The sequence below is a fragment of the Aphelocoma coerulescens genome (genome assembly GCF_041296385.1).
Source record: "Aphelocoma coerulescens isolate FSJ_1873_10779 chromosome Z unlocalized genomic scaffold, UR_Acoe_1.0 ChrZ, whole genome shotgun sequence".
Classification (NCBI taxonomy): Eukaryota; Metazoa; Chordata; class Aves; order Passeriformes; family Corvidae; genus Aphelocoma; species Aphelocoma coerulescens.
Genome location: NW_027184085.1, coordinates 68,579,580 through 68,598,743, shown reverse-complemented (window position 1 = coordinate 68,598,743; position 19,164 = coordinate 68,579,580). Strand labels below are relative to the sequence as shown.

General features: G+C 42.3%; 1 protein-coding gene across 1 annotated transcript in view; it reads left to right on the top strand.

Moving 5' to 3' along the window:
- Positions 1-1,219: 1,219 nt before the first annotated feature.
- Positions 1,220-19,164, top strand: part of MARCHF3 (membrane associated ring-CH-type finger 3) — a 58,540-nt gene continuing 40,595 nt past the window's right edge. The window contains exons 1-2 of the mRNA XM_069001192.1: positions 1,220-1,377; positions 2,611-2,754. The gene's annotated coding sequence lies outside the window, so the exon portion shown is untranslated. The remainder of the gene's footprint in view (positions 1,378-2,610; positions 2,755-19,164) is intronic.

Here is a 19,164-nt window from a genome sequence, read left to right as displayed (position 1 = left end):
CAGACACAACTGCACACACTCACTTCCTTTCTCCCATTCCTGAGTCCTTCCCAGGGATATTTAACCCAGGGTCCAGTTCAACAAGGTGATCTGGCTGCATTTTTTTCTTGTTGGTTTTGCTTTTGGTGTTTTTGTTGTTGTTGTATTTTGTTTTGATTTGGGTTTTTTCCTTAGCTATGACATTCCCTGAACATTCCCTGAAGATCTGCTCCCAGAAAGGTGGCACCTATCTCTCCATACAGTGGAGAAAAGCATAGTGAATCAAACCACATTGATACACATTGGTTTGATTTATACACTAGACACTGGTTTAAGCTTCTTCTCCAGGAGGTGAGACACCCATTCCAACAAGATCTCCAAGGTGCCCAGGAGCTGTGGCTGCAGATCTGTTTGCAAGGCTGGGACCCAAGTGACTTCATTGATGTTCCCACTGCAGTGAACACTACATTTCTCCTTAATTTACCTCACCTGCCTCCTGCTAAGGTGTGCTGGGTGACTTGGACAACCCCTGCCGGGCTGTCCCTTTTAATTTTAGTTGCAGGTAGCTCCTGTGTGCTGTTTTCATTTCCACCTGGAAGTGCAGCTGTGTCACCAGGGGTGAACCTCCAGGTGCACATACAGGTGGGCTTTTTTTTGCTTCACTGGCAGGAAAGCAAACCAAGGACAACCCCTCCCTGTTCCTGTGGGCTGCAAGTAAAATTTTAGTACATCCCAGTGATTTAAGTGCGGTTGTATTCAGGGAACGCAGCAATTTCACGAAATCCCATCCCAGCCCTGCAGCATTCCTTATTTTCGAACAAAGCAAGCACGACAGAGGCAGTGAAACGGAGAACTGTGGCTAGGCAAGGAAAAATACTAGCCCTCAGGTTTATCTATCGCTATCTTTGGAACTTGGAGCTGTCATTTTCCATGCAGCTCCAGCTGACTCTCAGCAACTCGGACGTTTTCATTGGCATCAGCACGGGAGCTCCGGAGGTGCAGCTTTCCCCCCGCCGTCTCGGACTATCGAGAAAGGGCTGCTTAGAGGTTTTTTAACTCCCGTGTGACCAGAAAATGATGAATCCCTTGGTTTCTCGCAGCGCTCCGGCCGCCGGGGCTCGCAGGGAGCTGTCGCTACCCGGGCGCTCCTTTGTGTCGCTGCTGCTCCGCGGGTACCGCCAGGGGAGGAGGAGGAGGAGGAGGAGGAGGAGGAGGAGGAGGAGGAGGTGGAGAAGAAGGAGGGGTTGATGGCAGCGAGGTCCTGTGGCGACAGCCGAACCGAAGGCACGGTTCGTGTGTCGCTCGGGGTCTTGGCGGCTGCTGCTCGTGGGCTCTTGGCTGTTTGAGGCTGCTTCGTCCGCGTTTTTGGAAGGACGGCTGAGGGTCCAGGTGGAGGCAGTAAGTGTAACTGGACACATGGAAATGAAAATGCGTGACTCTGGGGGGGAGGGAGGCTTGCGTTTTCTGTACGGGAATAAATTCCCGCTTCTTTCTTCTTGTTATTCTTCTTCTTCCTGATATTGTTGTCTTCGTCGTTTTCCAGTAGCACAGGTGAGGGTTGGATTTAACTCTTTCCTTAGAGAAAATGACGTGAAGCCATTTAAAGAGTAATAATGTCCAGCGAGAAGCGATCTAGCTGAAGGCTCTTTCAGGCAGAATTACCTTCGGGACTTTGGAATCGGGGAGGAAAGAAATACAGCCTCTTTCTGTTCCAGAGGCTGTGACAAACTAGCCATTTCTGGGATTCAGCCTAGGAATTCTGTATCCTTTAGCCTTTTAAAAAAAAAAAAAAAATCTTTTTCCTTTTAATTTCCGGGGGTCATATGGCTCTTTGCAGATGTAAAGGTTTATGAAACTACTCAGTAATGTACTTGCACATGTCAGAGGAGTTTAACTTTCAATGCAAAGCAATTGTTTAAACTTAAATATAACCCTGTGTTGCACCCTCTTGGGCTGCTGATGGTTCATGCAGGATGTTTACCAAGTAGTATCTCAACCCTAGACCGTACAGGGCAATCCAGCCATTCCGAAGTCATCAAACCAGTGAAAGCAGGGTATATTCATCCATTAGAGATGACTTGTTTTGGCAAGGGTGCTTACAGCCCGTCCAAGGTCCGTTGAAATAAACAGGAAAACTCTCACAATGACTCATGTCCGTGGGCTTTGGACCAGTGCACGGTGTTGGAAAGGTGCTTTGCCAAGTGGGACTCTGTAGGTAACCCTCCTGCAGCCCCCTTGGCTTGTAAAGGGAGTGGGATGAGGTGGAGAGTGGTGTCAGACAACAACTTGTGGGTCTGTGGTTTGCTTTACCTAAATACATTTGCTAACTGTGTGTGTGTTCCTTAGGGTTTTACATGTCATTGATCTTTAATTAATTGCTAATGGCTTAGTCTGGTGCTGTTTGCAAGGCTGATGAGGCAAACTGCAGCCTGTCTCTCTGCAATAATTATTATTGTGATGGCATCTCGGGCTGTGCAGTGTCTGCTCTGAAACTTCCAGGGGGTAGGGTGCTTGTGTGTGAGGGTTACAGGCACCAGACTCACCTGGGAACACACAGATCAGCTGGCTGCCAGGTCTCCCGGTCAGAAGGGACCTTGTCTAATATTTGTTCTGATCTCTCGCTCATCACAGGCCACAGGATTTCACAAATTCTGCATCAAGCCCACGACTTCTGTGAGGTCTCCACTTGCCCTTATGGACAGGCTCCATCCATGGCAGGGGTTCAAGCATATTTGAGCCACTGCCTAGTGGCTCGCAGGCCTGAGCTCTAAGAGGGTGAGTAATATCTTCCATTTAAAATGCCTGTAATTAGGCTGAGAGCTGTTTGGATCTATCAAAATATGGTTTTGCAAATAATGCCTATTAAAACAAATCAAGATAATTGTAGCTGTTGTGGCATTTGTGTTAGCAGAGCCACTTTCTCTTTGCATGAATTAGTAGAGACTCTTCTTCTCTGCAGTAGATACAAAGTCCTTCAGGGATGTCTGATGTCTGTAGTAGCAGAAACTTAACCTACATTTGCAAACACATCTGCCTAGTGTGTTCTTTGCAATTCTCCAGGGTCTCTTGATGCAAATTTTAGGGGGGCTGTTTCTGAAAGTTGTTCTGAGTGGATTCATCCTCAGATCAGCATTGATCAAATATTACCCTAAAGATGACTCTAGCTAGCTGGAGCAGGCCCAGAAGAGCCATTGTGGGCCTCCTTCCCTTAAAATAAAACAGGTTATAGACCAATGAAAAGTACCTGAGAGCATCACAAAAGTGGGCACAGCAGATTTCTGCTGCCAGGAGGGTGTCCTGCTTTCCTTATGGAAGCTGGCAGGAAGAAATGCTGCTGCTGCTTAGACCCTCAGTCTGAAAGGGAGGGAAATTATTTGTGACACAGTGCAGGAGGGCCTGTCACAAAATCCAAGTGCTGAAAACCACCAAAGTGATAATAAGAATGCTTATCAAGGAGTTCTTGCTTTGCTCCCGTGTCATCCTCGCTGTGTCAGTCCCCTTGGCGCTGTGCTGTAGATATTTTTTGGTATCCTTACTATGATACATCCCTCCACACAGCACAGAATCTCGTATCTTTCTTTCCTGTGATTGCTGAGCCTGTTTTCACAGCAATACAAAGCAACAGGAAGGGAAAAAGAGTGTCTGGTATCTCTCTCACTCTGCTCTCAGTTAAGCTTTGTGCAAGGCAATGTAGACCAGAATTAATTACTAAATCTAATTATACTTTGTGTCTTGGAGATATTGATGATATTTTCAATTTCAAATTTATGCATCTGCAGCTTCTTTTTTTTCCTTTTCCTTCACTGCAGCAACAAAGCCAGCAAAGCTCTTAAACACGTGCCTATTTTAAGCCTGCCAGCAGTCCCTTTGACTTAATTCGGCTGAGTGGCCCAGGGCAATTGTTTAATATAAAATTCTCTCTGTCCTGATGGCAGTCAAAGTCATTGTGGTTTTGTCAGGGTTTAGAGGGAAGAGGAGGGAGGCAAAAGAGAAGAAGTTGTTTATTTCTGAAGCCTGGCATGACTTGGCCAAGCTCTTTTAGGTAAACTCTCAAAATGGGGATTCTTGTATGTTAAAAATACTGGTGTCTCAGTACTTGCTTTCACCCTGAAAAAACTCCCTTTTTTATGTGATATTCATTCCAAACAGTGTTAGAAGGCCTTGTTCATTCCCACAACACTTAATTACAATGAAACCACTGTTAGATCTGCCTCAGACATGCCTGTTTGTAACCTGGAATATGTCCACACCCGGGCACTTTAGCATCCTTCCAGACTTCCTTATCTTAACCTTTTTTCCTTCCTTAAGCTCTTGCACTTTGCTGGTTTTTTACCCATTTTGCCAGTATTTACCTCACATTTTTTCCTTCCTTGATAGCCTTCCCCTGCTAAAATGTAGCTGGCAGAACCAATGTATTTGCCAACTTCATCACTCTGCTTTTGTGTTTTCCTCTTCTCTCTTCAGTGTCAGCCTGAACACTCTGAGCAGCTTGGGACAAGGATTTTGGCCACCCTTTTTTGTTTGTCCCCATGCTTGGACATCAGCATGCACTGCTGTAGTGATCACAGTGATACTTCTCTGATTGTGTCTCAGAGAGATGTGCCAGTGGAAAACTCCTTGTTTGGTCTCCACGAGGACCAGTTTGGGGGATAATTCAGCACCCAAAGCTGGACCACTGTGAGTGACCAGTGGAAAGGAGGGAACAAGGATCAGCACCATGGTTAAAGGGAATGTAGCCCTGACACTGATGAAATTTGACTAATATGGGGCAACCATGGCCCATTTGGCTTGCTGAATATCACCTCATAAATTCCTGATCCTGGGACCTTCCTCGGCTCTTGAACTGAAATCTGCACCTTCCCATCCTTATTTTTTTTAGTATATGGATGTTGTAATGAATTCCCATCTAGCAACAGTGCATTTGTTATGCTCTGTTCTGAAAAATTATGATTACTAGCATGTTTATTTCCTAACAACCAGCTTCCTCTTGTAGCTGTCACTCAGTTTGATTTGCTTATACCACAGATTAGCAATGTCAGACTTATTCCTGCTGGTGAAACCCAGTGCTTGACATCCTGGTATCTCAAAATACACAGAAAGGATGAGGGGGCTATTTATAAAGCAGCTTGTAGCCAAAAAAGCTCGTACCCAGTGTGAACTGACAAAGAAAACAAGGCATACTTGAAAGAAGTGATGGCAAAAGAGTCCACCTGTCTTTAAATTCAGTATTAAATTGAAATTATGAACGAATCTGTCCCTGATATTACCATGTGGTAATATGCATGAATATCTGTTAGTCCTTTGTCTCATTTGAAATGCTCTTCTGTTTTTTCATAAATTAATATTTGGTCCCCAGCACTGAAGCTGCTGGCTTAAGGAATCTGCATTAAATTTTAAGATTGCTTCCATCAATTTTAGCAATCTCCCCTTATTTAATGTATTATGTGAACAGTTTTAAAATGCCATTGCCTAAGAATTTCTGAAATACCCTTGAGCAGGTGTATTGCAAGCTGATTTCGCCTCATTTTGGAGGTTTGGGAGAGCGGGGTTTTGGGCAGCAGGGGCAGGGGAGGTGCAGAGTTGTTACTCATTTGCAGAGAAATAGTCCTTTCTCAGCTCACTCACAGGTCAAAGCTAGCAAAAAACACCAGAGAATTTCAGTGGGCTTTGCTAGATGAATAATCAGTATAACTCCAGCCAGTCTTCAGAAAGTAGATTTTCATTCCACCAGGTGTTTAAAAGAAGGAGGGAGATTTCTAAATTTGAATACCTGTGATTTAAAAGTATTCACGTTTAACACAGTATTTTAGTCCTAGTGATTATTCAAAATGAAGTTTTATATTTTCCTTTTGCTTTCTGGAGCTGTAAGTGAGTTTTACCTTGTATTTCTGCCCCTTTTTGGATTGAATTCTGCTGTCTGCACCTCAGTGACTGTGTAAGGAAATTTTCTCTCATGCAGACACGACCAATGTAAACTCTAAGAGCAATTTCTGGACAGTTTTGAACACTATGCCCATAATACTTTTTATCAGAAACACATAAGAATTGCAATTCTGCTATCTCTGTGAGGATAATATTAGCAGAGTTCTCATCATCTTTGCACTGTCCTTATTGGAGCTTTAGCTTTGTGTTAAGAGCTCTTCTGGAGGCATTCCATAAAATTAAATGGAGATTAAAACTAATTGGTTTCCATGTAAGCCACTGTAAAAAACTTGAATAATAAGTTGAGGAAATTGTCTTTTTGAAAGGATTTTTTTTTCTCCCATTGAAACATTTTATCACAAAGGAGTTATTTTCCTCTCCCACCCTATATAACTTTTACTAGTGGCAAAGAATCATTCACTGTAAGTTTCAAAAGAAAACTGTAAACAATGGAAATAAGAATCAAAGTAGTTATTGAGCATCATTTATATCCCCAAAGTTTCAGTGATGCAAAAGCCAATTACAGGAGCACTTCCAGTATCTAATTTATTATATTTTGGTGATATTAGTCATGGTGAGTTTCTGGCTAGAAGGATGAAAAATGCAGTTTTCATATGTGATATCTGATATTTAAGCTTTGAAAATCCCACAAAAAAAATTGAGTGAGGAGGTGATTCAGTGGTGTAACATGGGACAGGAAATCTCACAGCTTTTAGAAGCCAAACCAGTGCATTTTGTGACCTTGGCCATTGTCCATTGGTGCTTATCTGAAAGCCTGTCTGGGCTGGATTCCTCTGCTTAGGAACAACCTTAGGAAGAACTTTTTCTTTAGTCATTCCCCTTTGTCTGCAGAGAGATTATTTCCATAGTGAGGAAAATTAGGAGTGCTGTAGGTTTTTCTGCTGCTGACCAAGTCTTTGCAGCAAGGTCTTCACTGGGCCTTCACTGGTTTTTGAGTCTTCTCATCTCCACCTCTGCTTCCTTGTGGAGTATCTGAGTCTTAGTATTCTTATCTGAAAATGCATTTGGAAGGGATTAGCTGAGGCATGGGAGTCAAGGCACTTTTGAAATGCATAGCATTATAATCTGAAATAATTCAGTGCCCCTGTTAGGAATGGTTTTTAATTTAATCTACTCGTAATGAACAGTGAGAAATATGATGCCAAGGGGAAAAATACTTACATGTCATCAGGTAAAACTTAGGTAGCTACTTAAATTCCTAGGCTTCCGGACATTTTATTTTACTTGGTTGATCTTAACTGTTAGGTGTCTGTTGCCCAGTCCAAATATTTGTCTTGTGTTTAAATTGAGCCTGATTACTTTTAAGTAATTTGCCGGTGCTCTGTTTCCTCACTGTTTAATCAGTGAATCTGATGACTATTCAGATTTTTTTTCTCTAAGATATATGAATGTTTTAAATGGAAATCCTTGCTGGAAGGTGTTTGTATATTTAATATCAATAAAGGATTACAAACTGGCCTGTGAGCCAGAAGGGGAGAGGCAGAGATGCTTTCTCAGATCTGTGAGATCCTCAACATTCTGTAGGACAACCTTCAAGATCTTTTAGGAAGAGGAAAAAGAAGCAGGCTCAATTCATTCTTGAAAATTGCAGTTATCAAAGAAGAAAAAAAGAGGAAAAAATAAACCTGATATTAATTAAAGCAGAACTTCGAAGGAAAACAATAATCTTTTCTGCATCCCAGCTGCTTACAGGAGTACATTTGCTAGTGCCAGACTGGTTACAGATAGGAACCATCCTCTCATGCTAATTTAGGTGGTTGAATAGCTGCCCAAAAGCCTGGGGTTATTTAGATAAAAGTAGGTAGAGTTATGCAGCGATGACTGAATTTGAATCTGTTCTGAGAGAGACTCATCCTTCACTCACTGAATGTCCTGAGCAGAAATAACCCAAGCTTACAAATACAGGGTACACCATGCAGGTGACTGCTGCAGCAACCTTCAGGAACTACTGGGCTCATGTTTTCACATAGAATTCTCTGGGTTAAACACTTTTAACTTTGAGCAATACACTTTAAACCAGTCTCTCAAGCCCTTTGGAAAAGAGCATTCAGGGGGACATTTTTCTTCTCAGGGATCTTCCAGTGCCATGCAGGGCTTTAGTAAAGTTTCAGATCCATAATCTTCACTGTGTTATAGATCTGATCATGGGGTCTGTAGGCATGACCTGGAATCCCCTCCCTTTCCAAGCTACAATTTGTGTTCTGACTGTTGGAGGGAGTTTGAGGTCTGACTCTACAGTGTTCAAAATCATCCTGAGAGAGGCTGCTGTAAACACACCTGTGGCTGGCCAACCAGCCTTGCCTATTTGCGCTGGGTCTGGCTGGAGTGGAGGTGATTTCCTTTAGTGTAGAAGCCCATAAGTTGCTGAGGTTTTGTTTTGTGGCTGGACTGGTGTTGTTGAGGTTTTTGCTCTCTGTGCCTCCCCTGCCTCCTGCCCCCACAGTGAGTAGGTTGTAGGTTTTTGGGGGATGACCTGTGCTGGCCAAAGGGTTTTCCACAGCACATGGTGTCATGCCCAGCAATAAAACCTTGGGTAGGGGAAGGGGGAGAGTGGGTGTTGTCCTACAACTGGCATAAAGCTTTCATTGACTGTGATATTTATTAGGAACAGTAAACACAAATAAATATATACTGTTGTGAAGCTGTTACAGCCCAGGCAGTCTGAAGCTTTTTAGAATTGGTAATTTATAGAAAGCTAGTACAGGAGAAGAGTTGTACCATATTTCACTCCTGCACTGGGATTTTATCCTGCATTTTAACTTTTACCCAGTGGTCAGGTTATGGCACCATGTGGTGGCTGCCAGTCTCCACTGGGACCATCTCCATCACTCCTTTTACTTCTCTCTGAAGCCCCTGTTCCAGATTAGCTTCATGTTTCACCTGTTAAACTGGTGAGTCCTGTCCACACGGCTGAGGATCACCCTGGAACATGGGGACAAAACAAATCCTTGTTTTTCTTTGCTGTGACTGCCGCCACTAAACACAAACTGAAACCTGTTTTTGTTCTCTTAAGCGAGGTAATGGGTAGTAAGCAGTGAATTTGAATGCTGCCCTACAAGCAATTGACTGTAGATTGCTCTAACCTTGTTTTTCCCACTGGGCACAGCAGTCCTTGACACTGATTTGCCACCTTCTCTTTGGATGCCTCCATGGAACCGAATTTAAATCCTCTTCAAAGTCCCACATAACTTTGCCTGCTTGATGCCTCTCTTCTGCAGTGTGTTGTATCCACTTGTATCATCTCTCTGACCATTCAGGCCTGTCTCATTCCATCCTTTGACCGAGTCTCTCGTAATCATCTCTGTTTTCATTTGTTTTGCCAAATGTGGGAAGCTGTTCATTACATTGTCCTCAGAAAGTTTTTGCTGGTGCAGTGGAGAGGGACAGGATGACCTTTGCAGGTCCTTTCCAACCTCAGCCTTGCTGTGATTCCACTTGGAAGAGCTATCCTCGACCCCTTGTTCAGTAGTTTTCAGCATTAGCTGTGCATAATTAGAGCTGACTGTCCATTTTAGTTAAGCACCAGTCCCACCTCATCGATAATTACTCTAGCACTATAGAAGGCGAATTATCTCGTTGTGAGCACCATTTGCCTAAATGAGTTGTCATATTTCCCTCTAATTTACACCCTGTTGCTTTATTGTATTGGATCATAAATGCCCCTAGGCTGAGGAGTTAACTTATTATTCCTATCTGGAAAATATTTCATATATTAGCACAACCATTAAGAAACAAGAAGCAGATCATCTCTGGCTCTCATGCCACTATCACCACGTAGCTGTGGCCTTCCAGAGGAGTATTGCTGCAAGTTTGCAACACGTGGTGTCCATGTGTTCACGTGCTGGCAGATTCTGGAAAGCCAAAATGAAAGCTCAGCCCTAATCGAGGCTGAAGGGCTGCACCTGCACTGTCCCCCATCCTCTTGTCACCCAACAAACTGCCTCAGACCACGGGGGCATTTTGAGACTCTGACTTCATGTGTTGCCAAGAGGATTTCCAGAGCTATCAAAGGCTGATATGCACTTTTGCAGGTGGTGGTTCCCTCTTGCTCTCTGGATATTGGAAAAAATTTTGAGGTAACGGAGGACATGGTTTGGGAAGTGTGTCTTCATATGAAGGTGTGTGTCCTACTTTAAAGTTTTGGATAGTAAAAATGGCGGGGTCTCATTTAACCTGAAAAGAAAGAGGAATTATTTATTTATCTCTGAACTGCTGATTAGTCCTTGTAATACTCAAGATGTTTAAGCAGCAACACAGAACAATAGAAGCATAACAGTGCTTAGAAATACAGAATTCAAAGCTGTGCTGTTGACTCCCCAGGAGCCTGTGTTCAATATCTGTACTTCAGAAGGATGAGGATACTTGAAGTTTGTTCACTGAGGGGGTTTATAAACTCGTGGTGTCTACAAGTGATCAGTTGTAATGTGAATATTCTCTATTCTGTGTGTATTCTGTAGAATATATATAGTAACCTGTAAATGTGAACACAGCTTTTCTTTTAAAATCTATTTTCCTTCCTTTCTGAATGTAACAAGTAATATTAAAACCAATTCTGCCCTGGTGCTGCTTGTGACTAAATTAATTTTTTAAGGGAATCCTTATGAATAAAATCTTAGTACTGGTGTTAGGACTGAACACATTTCTTAGTCGCAGGCATAACGCTAAAGAAAACTTGAATTATCCTTGGCTCCAGTTTGAGCAATGAATCCCAGACAACTTCTAGAGCTTCGCCTTTACCAGAGTGCAATCAGTGTTGCCAAGGAGAGTTCAAGGGTTCTCTGGGCATTTGTAAATAGGGCAGAGGAGAGAACTCTTTCGTCTTACCTGGGCAGTGTGCAGTGGAGACATATGTGAGAAATCTGCAAGAATTTCAGCAAAAAACCCCTTTCAGCAGCATCCTTGCATCTGTGTAAGGAACAGTTTAAGCCCGGAGTTACAGATACGTTGGATTTACAGACACAGCAGCCACAAGCTGCAATGCAAACAGACCTGTGTGTCCTACCTCATTAGAAAACAGCAGTTCTGTGTGTTGTGTGGGCCAGTTGGTCTATTAAGCAAAAGCTGAAACCCCTCCCTTTTCTCATCTTTTAGTTTCTCTGCTTCATGCTGGAGCAGCCAGCAGAGAGTCTACCACCAGAGAAAACGTGGGGGTTCAAAGCAGGAGACAAAAATCTTGAACAGAAATAGTCTTCCAGAAAATGGTAAATTAGTGCAGAAAGAGATCCTGTGAACAAACTGCCCTCTTCTTTAAGCAAAAGTTAAATTCTGCCTCGCTCTGATCTTCCCCACGATGTGTTGTGGCTGTATAAATATTTTGTGGGAATCAACAGAAGGTTGGTGTTTCTCCCCTGGATCGTGTTAAATATTTACATTCTCAACCTCTCTCCTCGCTCAGCAAGGACAAACAAATTTAGCAGGACTGAATGTAAGTCTTTGCAAATCTCTTTCTACTACACAGAGATATTTTTCCTTTCCTATCCTCTCTCAGTTCTGAAACTGCAGCTTCCTTGTAGAAAAGAGCTTTGGGTAGTTTCTGATGTTTTCTGGCGTTTTTAATGTCTGAATGAATCTGGGTGTCCATGGGGTCACATTGCCCTTCTCAGAATGAAAATCTGTCAGTTTTCAGGTGAAACCAACAGTTTCATTCCAAAAGGAATTTTAGGGAGCATGTATGGACAGACTGGAATGGGAAGTGGAGTTTAAGCTTAGCAGCAGTGAACATGAACTGTGCTCAGTGCAAGCTCAGCTTGAAAACAAGGCTCTGTCCAGAGATGCTTTGGATTGTGAGACATTTGTTTCACAACCGACCTTAATGTGCTCACTTTTGGTTAAGTTGCTCAGGGCACAGCTCAGGGTATGTGATGCTCTGAAAAAGTGAGGAAAAATTGTCCTACAGAGCCCTGCTATTCCATAAACTAACTAAATTTTACACTTCATTTGTACTGAATATTGCTGCTGTGGCAGCGTGGCCTCTGGAGAGAGCAAATTCAGCCTAGCAGTTAAAAAGGGAAATTTGCCAGCCTATTCCAGCCACTGAAAGTGGGAGAAAGCCAGGCAGTACTTCCTTCCACCTCTGTTTTATTGTCTGTAGAATGAATATGACTACCTGAAAGTGATAGTTTGATATTTTAATACTGGTACACCTTGCTAGAAAGATGTAGAAAGCTTTGCATGCTGCCCATAACTTCAGTAAACTGACAGAAGCAGAATTGTTTATCTGTGATGGTCGAAGGACCAGATTCCTTCAGGATATCTTCTGAAGCAGTACCAGGTATGCTGTCTTACTTCAGGTAGCCTGCCTGACATCTGTTTGTAGATTATTACCCCTTTCAGCAGTGGTGATCAATCACTGGGTTTTCCTTAATGGTAGGGAATGAGTGATAGCCAGAGGCAACAGTGATTTGTCTTTCCTTTGCTTTGCATTTCACTTCCCTGTGCTGAAGAAGTCGCACAGCTCATTCTGCTTCAAGGTTGGCTCAGTCTTCTAGACAAAATGATTGTGACCAAAGCTTCACTTCAGAAAGGGCTTTGAAGAGGTCATTAAAAAGGACAGAATAGCATTCCTTGATTTTTAAACTTTGCCAATCCTCAGTTAATTTTTGTGGTTTTACAAATGTATTCCCCCTTCCAGAAAAAGCTTTGAATTTTGTTTTTTGGTTGGGGTTTCTTTTCGCCTGAATTTTGTTTCGTATTTTGAAATTGATGAGTTACTGCTGGCTGATTACAATTTCCCTCTGCCTTGATTTGTTACCTTTCTCTACTTCATCCCCTTGCCTCATCCTTCTCTCTTATCCTTGGGGGTCTCTCCACCCACACCCCTCAGGGCTTTTTGGCAATAGCAGCTACCAGCAGCTCTCAGTTCTAACTCCTGTAATTCATTTTGGTTACCCACGTTCTAGGACAAAAGGCCCTTTGCATTGCACTTTTCATGCTGACAATGACGTTTTTCAGGTGATCATGGCACTCACCCATAAAGTCAACAGAAAGTATGGAAAGTAACAAGAGGCAGAAGCTGTGTAGCAGCACACAAGGGCTGTTAAATGATACAAGGAAGAAAAAACACATAATGGAGGAACTTATCATTTATCTCAGTGGATTAGCTGAAGTGAGACAAAGTCTTTGAAGGCTGAGGGAATTCTGGCAGTGAATATCCCAGGTGGCTGAGGCTGAAGGTCTATCCCTTTAGGAAGTCAAGGTGCTCACAAAAGGTGTTGCTGTGTCTTGTGGGTTTGACGTGCACACTCTGTGAGGACAGACTGGCAAGGTGGAAACCTCATCTGGGACATTTCAAGGCTTTCTGACCAAACATTTTTTGCAGTATATGCTAGTGCCTCATCCTATCAGAAACAGTGCTGTAAGCAGAATCTATTTCATTACCCACTGGGGGAAATAATTGCCTTCTATAGCTGTCTGCCTCTGATAAAATCCAGTTATTGGACCTGTGAACCTTTCCAGACGGAGCAGTAGGAAGATGAAACACAACATCTGATGTGGTCCTGGAACTGGGCTACCAGTCCCCTGAGACTGGTATTCCATGTGTAAAACTCCAGCCACCTGCAGCAGGTCTGCTCTATTAAATCCACTACCCCACTGCACAGAGCAAATGGTTTATTATTTAGAATGTTTTCAGGGGCGGTATTTTCCCACTGTCTTTTGGACACAGATCAGTAGAAAGATGACTTTTTAGCAGTGAACCGAATCCTGGATTTCAGTCTTTATGTGCCCTTTGTCTTGTGTCACTGTGGTGATGCAAACTCCAGTACAGAGGGCACGAGGGCAGAGTCCTCTGCTCTCACAGTCTCCTGCCCAAGCAGGTGTGACCAGAAGAATTTTGGCTCCTACTTTCCTCTGATGCAGCTTGGCTTATGGTCACTCAGCACAAATTGTTGGAGTATTTTGCTGACTCCCCAAAGGGAGCTTAGAATACTCTTGTGTCTCGAATTGCTGAAAGTTGTTCTCAGGAACAAGAGTAATATCCACAAATCCTATGCTTTAGGATAACCAGGAGCATGTATGGGGTGGTGGTTGCTTACACCTGATTGTGGATCTGTGCCTGGAAGTTTAATCCTGTTATTTTTGAAAGACATTTTTATATCACAATAAAGATTCTCGGAGTGTTGTGCAACAGTATAGGGGTGTTTAAAAGTGTGCATGAGGACGTTGCGCTGTTGCCAACAGCATTTCCTGGGCAAGAATAACTTTTTTCTTCCCCAGTGTGTTATGCTTTATAGCTTGGTTCACTTTATAAGGGCTCCTGGCAGGTCTTTAAACTCTGGGATCTATCCAGAAGAAGCAGCCAAAGTAAAGCTGTGCCAAACCACAGCTACTGTGCTGTTGATTTGTTCATTTTTATTACAGGCACAAATTGCAGTATTTAGCAAGCAGTCATTCCCTGACATTTGCAGCAGTGGCTGAGTTTCTCAATGCCTATTATTAAATAAAAATAATAATAGCAATAAATAGTCATAAAAAAGTAATGAAAAGCATAAAGCAAGTCTTGGAACTTTGTACGATAAATAACTTAGATGTGATCTGAAGCAGAATCTACTCTGAATTTAGGGTTTTTTTCTGCTTTTGTAGAGAAAGAGAATTTCGATTTGTTTTTAATTTTTTTTTTTTTTTTACTGGTCTCCTTTCAAAACCTCGTATGTCTTGTGTTTGGGAAGAATCAGTAGCCCAGTTTCCTCCCAGTATTCTAGGACCACACCAGAAACTGTGAATGTACACATATATATACACACACAAATATTTATATTTAAGCCAGACATTAAAATACTTTAAGCCGATTTACAGGATGTCTCCAGAGTATTGAAAAAGCATGGGAATATTCATGATTTCCCATGATGACATGATTCTTATTCAGCTTTCTCTGGGGATAGGGGGGAGGGGGTGGGGGAAGCAGCTGGATGGGAGACAGCAGCAGCTTTTTAATACATGCTACCAAAAAAAAAATGTAGGATTCTCATTGCATGGAGACACAATGCTTAAAGGAGAAAAAGAAATGCATTTTGTGTCTCCTCAGGTTCCCTGATTGTAAATATTTTGACTAGACCTTTGGGGTGTGGATGTGGTACTTCTTTTCAACCTCCTCTTGTGTTTTTTCTTCTCACTTGAGGGTTCATTGAAATATACAAAAATTGGAGTAAGAAATTGGTCAGGCTCTGCTTGCAAGAACAGGGAAGAGTCTTTTATAGAGCTCTCTGTGCCCTTTATTTCTTATTAGAAGCTAGTCAGATTTAACAAACCCACACCCAGTGTTTTAAATCTTTCATCACTTACTTGTTTCATCTCTTGCTTTCAAATATTACAGTCAAAATAGAGGGGGTTTTTTAGTGTGATGAGGTTTCCTGCTTCAGAATCAGAGAAGTCAAATCTCTTATATTTCTAAAAGCAGAGAGAAATCCTTTCAGGGTGATAAAGCTGGGTCGTTATGTGAAAAGGGAGACTGAGTGCACCAACACATATCCCTGTCATTTGTGCATCTTTTTAATGGGCAAAAATCCATATTGGCAGCCTTGTGCGTCAGCCCTAAGCCTGTGTAATTTCAATCTTGCCTAAACTCTGCTTTCCTTGGAAGAATTACCATTTGTCATCACTCTGAAAAGGGACAGAATCTTCCAGTCTTGTTAAAGCTCGTTTGACTTTCCCAAGTAGTTTTTGGAACAGGAAAGCAGAGGCTGTGTGTGTGTGTGTGTCTGTGCAGGGGTGTAACTCAACTTTCTGACGCACAAATATTTGTCAGAATGCTCTCTGTGTTTGCAGAGGCTGCTCTTCTTGTGTGAGAAGGTCAGGCAGCCTCTGAGCCCAGCTCGTCCCTCCCCAACACCTCTGTAAGGCATTAACTCTGCAAGAATGAGTGAAGAACTAATTCAGGAGAATAAATGACGATTTAGAGGAGCTGCAGGTTGGCTGGGAACACCAAATGGCACCATCAGCCTGACAAGAGGCCAGTCCTTCTCCTGCCTATCTCTCCAGCTAATTGTGCCCTCCCAGGACAAGGGCAGCGTGGAGCTACCACCAAGATGAAACAAGATCAGCAGAAGATGCAGAAACTGCAAGTTTCTGTCTGGTTTTTAATCTTTCATGAGGAAAATTGTTAAAAGCAGCCTGGAAAAGGGCAGCGTGGTGGGGACCTGTCCTCCCCCTTCTGTGGCAACCAGAGGGTTGAAATGATCTCTCTTGCAATTGTCACAACATCAGAGGTTTAGTTTTTCCTAGGAAGTGTTTCTTCCTAGCTGGAGGCTTATGTGAAAGAGATTTCTACAGAATAAAGCATGGATACAGTGAAAATCCAATGTCTTGCTCTTTTCCCAGAGGGTGAGAAAGAGACTTAGCTTTACAAACATTTGCAAATCTCTGTTTTCTCATTAGTTGAGTCAATTGAGCCACTGATTTCAGGCCTTCTGTGTATGTCTTGTACAGGAGGAGAGAGGAGCTGGGTGAAGAGGGGAAGAGAAGTTTCCCATAAAAAGAGAATTATAGCAAAGGGAAACAAAGCTTGAGCCTGAGATGCAGGAGTCGAAGGGAAAAGAGAGTACAAAAGCTGTGTATATCTGAAAGGAAAAGATTAAACACACTGAATTCCACCGAGGAAAAGGCACTGAAAACTCAAACAAAATTTGAAGGAAAAAAAAAAAAAAGCCAGGAGAAGGAGTAAGAAATTCTAAGGTCACAGTATAAATTGCTTATCTCTTTCTGATTTCAAGCAATAAGTGATTTCATCCACATGCTTCCAAAGAAGCCTCTAAACCTGAAATTCTTTCGCAGATTTTTGCCTGTTAAATGAAGAGCAGGGAAGATGCTGGCAGGAATGGCAGCAGGGACTATTCCAGCTGCCTCTGAGCTAATTTTGCAAGCACACTGGAACAGGAGTCGTGGGTCCACAAGTCACTCATTAGCCCCAGTGCCTGCTAGTCCTGAGTATTTTATTGTTGACAACGCTTGTGGTTGGTTTTAAGTCCTTTCCCCTTACCAGTTGCTGGTCTGTCAAAATCAGGGAAGAAAAAGCTGTGCCTGCTTGGCACACCCAAAAATAAAACCACAAATCTTTTTTTAACTTTACAGCTAGGACTTTTCTCTCCTTTTTAGAGAAGGGGGAAGAAAAGAGTGACACAGATGAGGATTATAGCTTGTATTATGGAGCAATCTTCTCATAAGCATGTATAACATCCAGTTCACTTGTCATCTGAACATTTTTTTTTGATTAAATACCCATCTCAGAGAAAGTCATTGCTACTTGCTGATGAGTAGCTTTTGCAATGCTTGGCATCAGGTAGGAAATTGCTAAGTGTGCTGTACCTGCTGTAGTCCTCAAGACAGGCTATGGCAAGTAAAAATTTCTGTCTAAATTACAAATTAAAAATAATATGGAAATTAAAAACCTACTCCTAGGAAAAAATTTTGTCCAACAGCAGTAACCACTCACTGTTTTGTGGGGTTTGTTTGGGTTTGTTTTGTTAAGTGACCTGGCAAAGTGTGTTTTTCTGGTTAAATTCCCTCACCATTCACCACATCCTGTGTGTTTAAAAACATGATTCTCTGCTATTGGGGGATATGCTGAGATGCAACTACAGGCGAGTTCCATGCACCAGGAAGTCTCTCTGTCTCTCTGTTCGCTGGAATGCATCTTATGTGCCCTCAGTTAGAATAATAATATTAATAAAAATGATAATAACAAGAACAACAACTAAATAACTTTAAATTTCTTTTAGTTTTGTAGCTTGGAGCTGACATGCAGCCCATTGTGTGACATGCACAGTTCTTGGCATGAGAGATCCCTTGCTTGTAACAGGCTGTGAGGCTTTCGGGGTGAATTATGGACAAGGAATAAACAGAAAGCAGAGAGGACCAGCTGTCATTTGCTCTTGGACTGTCTAGCATGGCTTGTTCTGTTGGGATGGTGTGACATGAGCAGCTTGGGTGTCATCATTTGGGTATGGTGTGAACTTGTCCAAAATACCCAGTGGTAGAAGGGCTTTTTTTTTTTTCTTCATTATTCTCTTTCTTATTAGGAAGAAAATAACCCAGTTCTGCAGACAGTGCTGTCAAAGATGCACTTATTCTCCAGGACAGAGGATGCTGCATTTGTCTTTGGCCTTTTTATAGCACTCTTTCTGGCCATGCAGTTTTCTTAATGGAGTCGCGTGTCTGATCCTTTTAGCTGAGAGAAACATTTCAGCATTAGTGACTAAGGAGGAGATGAGGCTCTGTGTGTGCCAGTGAGGACCTTAGGAATGCTGTGGGAGGCAGCTGTAAATTCTCAGGTGGTTGTGGCTCTGCTGAAAGGATGAGAAGTCTGTAGGGATGAAAAAGGAAAACAAAATTTTAAAGCGTTTAATGAAATAGAGCAAGGTTGCAGCCAACCTGTGCTCCTTTTGCCATATATGTGGGTTCTTATTTGAATTATTTATTTTTAAGTGAAAACACAAAATAAGCATCGAAAAAAGAGTATAGAAGAACTCAGTTCCATCAGTTCTGTCCTTCTGTGGTCACCTTTTAACCATTTTTAGCTGTCAACACATCTGTGAGCTAGAAGTGGTAGAAAAAGATTATATAGCGGTCAGGTCTTTCAAAACCCTGAGTTATTTAGAAGAGTGATGCATTTCACAATGAGTTAGTTTCTCTCCAGTTGAATACCCAGGTGGGAATAAGTTTGGGTGTTGCACAGCTTGTGTGCAAAATTAGGCATTGCAGAGGTTTCAGGGGTACATTTCCCTAAGTTTTTAAAGTGTTTGTTACACAAAGCAGTGTGGAGAAATTAAAAATAATTTTAAAAAAAGTTAGCAGGGAACATGTTTGCTTTGGAACTGCTATCCAAAGGTGCAGAGGGAGCTAGGAGCACAGGAATTGTCTTTCTAGGTTTGGAGGAAAGGAAGGAAAATATATCCAGGGTGAAGCCTGCCTCTTCATTTTGTACACAGGATTTGTATTTTTGCTCTTTTACATCTTCCCTATATGAAAGAAAATTACTTTCACACAGTCTACCAAGATATGTGGGAGAGAACAGGAATATGTTTCTGGGAGTGGAAAACGCTCCTTTTTTTGGGCACGCTAAGCTTTGAAATCTCCTTGTGAAGTTTTCACGCTAGATGTGACAAAATAATGTGAAAGTAAACATAGTAGCTTGAAAAGGCAGAAATCACAGTTACTGATAACTGCAACATTTGAAATGTGATTTTGAAACTGGAAGTTGAAGACCAGAGACACAAATAATAGTGATGGATGAGCTGAAGTGTATTTGGC